This window comes from Papaver somniferum, chromosome 2, assembly GCF_003573695.1.
Source record: "Papaver somniferum cultivar HN1 chromosome 2, ASM357369v1, whole genome shotgun sequence".
NCBI classification, from domain to species: domain Eukaryota; kingdom Viridiplantae; phylum Streptophyta; class Magnoliopsida; order Ranunculales; family Papaveraceae; genus Papaver; species Papaver somniferum.
Genome location: NC_039359.1, coordinates 126,315,398 through 126,320,116, shown reverse-complemented (window position 1 = coordinate 126,320,116; position 4,719 = coordinate 126,315,398).

Below are 4,719 nucleotides of genomic sequence, written 5' to 3'. Positions count from 1 at the left end.
TACCGCATGGGCCGTTAGCATTTCCTAAGAGATATAACTTGAATCGTAAGAGCTAGGTTGGGGTAATGTCATCTAATCTGATATTATTATCCGTTTAGTATTAGCGGTGATAACATTTGGTTTCAACAAAGGATAAAGCAAAATTAATTAACAGTATTAACAATTTGAAGATCAGTTTAAACACTTATTTGCGAAATTAGAATATAAACTAGAGTATGATACAAGTGTTTTCACAAGTGAAATTAGTATTTTATGTAATGAAATGTCGACAATAAACTTTTGGCAATTGAGGGTACGTACAATTCGGTAACAAATAGTGTTCCGAATAAAAGGAAAAATAAAGAACGAGAGAAGATTCCAAGTGTGTAAAAGTGAAATATGACTGACTGTTTGCCTATGAATTAGGGTTGTCAACTGGTATGGTGTCTCTCAATTACTGCATGAACTAGTTAAGAATCAATATGGTCATCAAAAGTTTCGGTTCGATCAGTATCAGTAAATAATTTGAAAATATATTGTGTCCATTGGTTATCTTAAAAAACAATCAAATTTTTTAATAAGCTTTCTTATCTTTTTCATGTAATCAGTTACGTGAAACAGTTTCACCGGTTCTAGTTCTAAATGAACTCAACATATATGCCTAATTATCTTTTAGTCTCGACATCTCTGTATCCTTCTGAAACACATTTACCCTCTATACTTCACGTTTCTCTCATGATTTCCCATGCCCACATAAATTTTTGTTGCATCTAAGTCATTTTATTTCTAAGCTTTTACCCGTAAAAAATCTAGGCCAAAATGGAAATTGTTCGATTCGGTTGCCCAAGAGAAATCTCTTACATGGTTGCACCCTTTGATCTCAATCACTATCCTCTAACTTTGGCTCAAATGTCTCTCACACTAAACGCATGTATAGACACGAAAGTAACACATCTACAAAGTACAAGATGTTCATAGTTATTCAATTCATATCTCATGAAAAATATTTAATAGTTACGCAATTCATATCTCATGATAAATTTTATATAAAATAGCCTTATTCTTACGATTCGCTTACGTCAAAATCCATAATGTATACAACAAAAAAATCTAATGAATTTCCTCGATGAGATAGTGGAGAAAACCAAATATTTGGACTATTCTTAACCAATACATATTTATCAACCAAAGTGAAGACACCGTCAAGGATGTTGAGAGTGATGATAAATGTTGCCACAAAATAAATTTGAATAAAGCATACGCTCGGTTCTTTTTCTAAACAGGAGGAAAAAGAAAAATTCAATTCTTAATTTGTTCATGATCAAAACATTAGAATTTTGGCATAGGATTTTTTGTTGCCACCACCGCATCAAAATAGATCATAAATTCTTGCTCCCTAGTATTCCATTCATGACCATGGATTTCGCTGTATAGCCATGGATCCCTATTTCTCTTCCAAAAAATGTTATACATTAAATAGACAACCCAAAGTACGATTAAGTTAGTTAACAAAGTATGTCACGTGTCAATCAGTGATTTGTATGAACAGGGACATATGGGATTTCTCGGTACAGAGGACCTCATGTCACTGGCCGCGGTGGAAAATCAATGGTTATACAAGTTGTACTGCTAATGTTGTCTAATTTAAGTTTTTGGATTGAATGCTCAAACGCGATTCCCACTGTAGAAACTTTGTAGGTTGAGGTCTCATGACTATTAAAGATATATGCATGAAATGTGGGGGAAAGGAATGATATTTTGCCTGAGCATCTATTTTATTGTATCCATGCAGATTGGATTGAATCGCTCTTTGGAGTTAATGTGACGGTAAGTCGGTAATATCAATTTGATAATTGTTATGATATTCCATTTTATTCAAGTTAGGGGTGGTCATCATGTGTGATAGGATACTTAATGAACCTGTTTTTGTTATTAGTAGCACTAATGAGGCTTAATGGATGGTTAGAAACTATCTGCCCATAATACTCAATGAACTATGGAAAAATAATGGAACTTTAGTTGAGCACCTATCTTTGCTAATAAAACTGCTAAAATATTAACAATCAGTGCACCACAGATCGTGCGGCTGGTTATTATACAACAACATCATTATAATGGGGAAAAATCATCAAAATATGGGGTGCCTAAAATGATGCTATGGCATCAACCGTGTGTTCCAATAAATATGAGGTTAAACGCATATATATATAAGTAATGGTGTTTAAGATTTGTATGAGTCGATGAAGAATACAATTTAGAGAGAAGCTTATATTTTCATGATAAAGGGGTATATGTTTATAGCATTATTAGAGAGTAATTTGGAGCGGTGACCCAACCTAGCGATTATAGAACTCATGGTCTAAGTCATGAAGTACTCGTCAAATAACAGTGGAAGTGATTTTCTCTTTCCCATTTCTATGATAAGAGTCAGTGTTGCTTGTCAAGTGAGAGATTCAAATTTCTCTAAAGGATTCGTATAGCTCAGTCTAACAAAGAAATATATGATAATATACTTTCAAATGAGAGATCACTTATATGTGTGACAAGTGTGACCACCCTTCTATGTTAACTTCAAAGCTATGTTAATCTAGAGCACTCAAGGATACTAATAAGGTTTAGGGTCAAAATGTACACAACCCATAATTTTCTTAAAATGAACCAATTATATATTAAAAAAACGTGTGTGATTTATTCTATCGATTTACGTCAACGGTTGAACAGATCATAACATTGCGTTCACTGATTAGCCAGTAAATCCAATGAAGTATCACTAGATTTGGTTTAAATCCAAAATCTATCACTTACAAATGGATTATAATTTTTGTTGTGCTCCTCAAAGTTTGTAAATTTTGTCTAGTCGTTTTTCCACTCACGTGGGGACCCTTGAAATTTTGGGCCAATTATGTTCGAGTGAAATATGATTTTTGAATTTTAAATTTGTGTTTGGGTTATGCCCTTTTTCACCCATAAAATACTTAGTCATGAATAGGTGTTATGGAGAGTCACCATTAAACATGGTAAGTCACCTGTAGGTAAAAAAACACTCAGTAGAGTCATTATTGAATCTATGAATACTCATCTCTTGTTTTAGCTTGTACTCCCTTCATCCAAGTTATATAGACAGGAGAACTAGTTTTTGATTGTCCATCCATATAGGCATAGTTCTATTTCCAAATATACCCATATCACACTAAAATTAATTTAATGATTCTAGTTTTCATCAAAAGTAAGGGATAAAACAAGAAAGAGAATGGATATTTATAAAATCCATATAGTTTTTTAATCTTAAATTTGGTTTCTCCGCCTATGTAACTTGGACAGAGGAAGTATGATTTTTTATAACAAGTTTGAAAAGTTGAAAATAAGTTTTGAAATCAAGAATCACAGTCTTATTTAAATGCGCAATAATTGTCAACATTCATCGACTGAATAGAATTACAGTGTTGCTTTCTACAAGACGTAGTTGTTTTATCTTGAGAGACGACACCCTTAGACCTTATTTATTGTCTTTAAGGAAAGAGGATAACTTCGCCTTCATCAACCATAAATACTCTAACTTTCTTCTTTGCTACTGTTTTGTTTGCCACATGAATAAAAATTTCGAGAAACTGAAACGCATATTTTCCCAACACAAAGAAACAAAAACGAACGGAAAGGAAAGGAATGAAATGAAAAGAACGACAAAAGAAATAAGAAAATAGAAAAGAGAGGGCTTATACGAAATTCACAACGGTTGATCTCTATTGAGATTTATGCACATGGAAGAATTCAGGGTACATCTGCATGAAAAACTTGTCGAATATTTCAAGGTACACAGGACATGTTAGGCGTGAATAGTAATGAATAACTTCTTCAATATCCAACTCATGTTCAATATCACTCATGTCCATCATTTCCAACTCTTTTAGTTTCTTTGCTACCAAGTAGTAACCAGAATGTTCTGATCTCATTGTCTCACTCTTTCTACCATCGTCACTTGTTTCTTGCCTTTTGATCTTTGAATATCCAGTCTGGTTTAAAGAATTCACGAAGCTCCCCTGGTAAACCTTCTCTTCTTTCAACATGTCCTTGCCCTTTCCCTTTACAGTTTCCACCTCATTGCCATCATAACCTCCGCAATTTTGATTGATATTGTGAGGGGTCTTGGGAAGTTTCTGGTATCCTCCTAAAACTAGGAATTTGAAGTTATGGAGAGTCTTTTGAAAAAACTTCTTGGTTTTGAGGAAAGAACTCTGAAGCAACATTTTTTTGCTTGTAGGATCTGTGCTCGTTGGAGCAATATATACTTAGTCAAGCAGAAATGTCGACAAGGCTGAGCGCTTCTCTCTCTTAAACTTATTGGTCATTCTCAAGCCACATGGTTCATACTATGTGTACATGGGGATGGGATTGAAATGATAGCCAATATGCTTTAAGAACAGTTACTACCTACTCAGATTCAATCGGAAAGAAGGTAACTTAGTCTCATAATCGATTAACTCTCTGGCAAGTATACATGTAAAAACGAACGCAGTTGAGCTGAGTCTAAATCATAATTCACCATATATCCTAGGCTTGAATATGAATCGTGGTCTTCGGGCGAGTCAAATTGGTGTCTGCACCTAGAATCTACAGCTTGTATTGATATTTTATAGCCAATTTTTCACCAGAGTTGAAGGAGCACACAGGCCATAACGTTCCAAAATTATCGGATTCTCTAGGAATCCAAAGTACGAAATCTCATGGGAGCCTATAAAAATC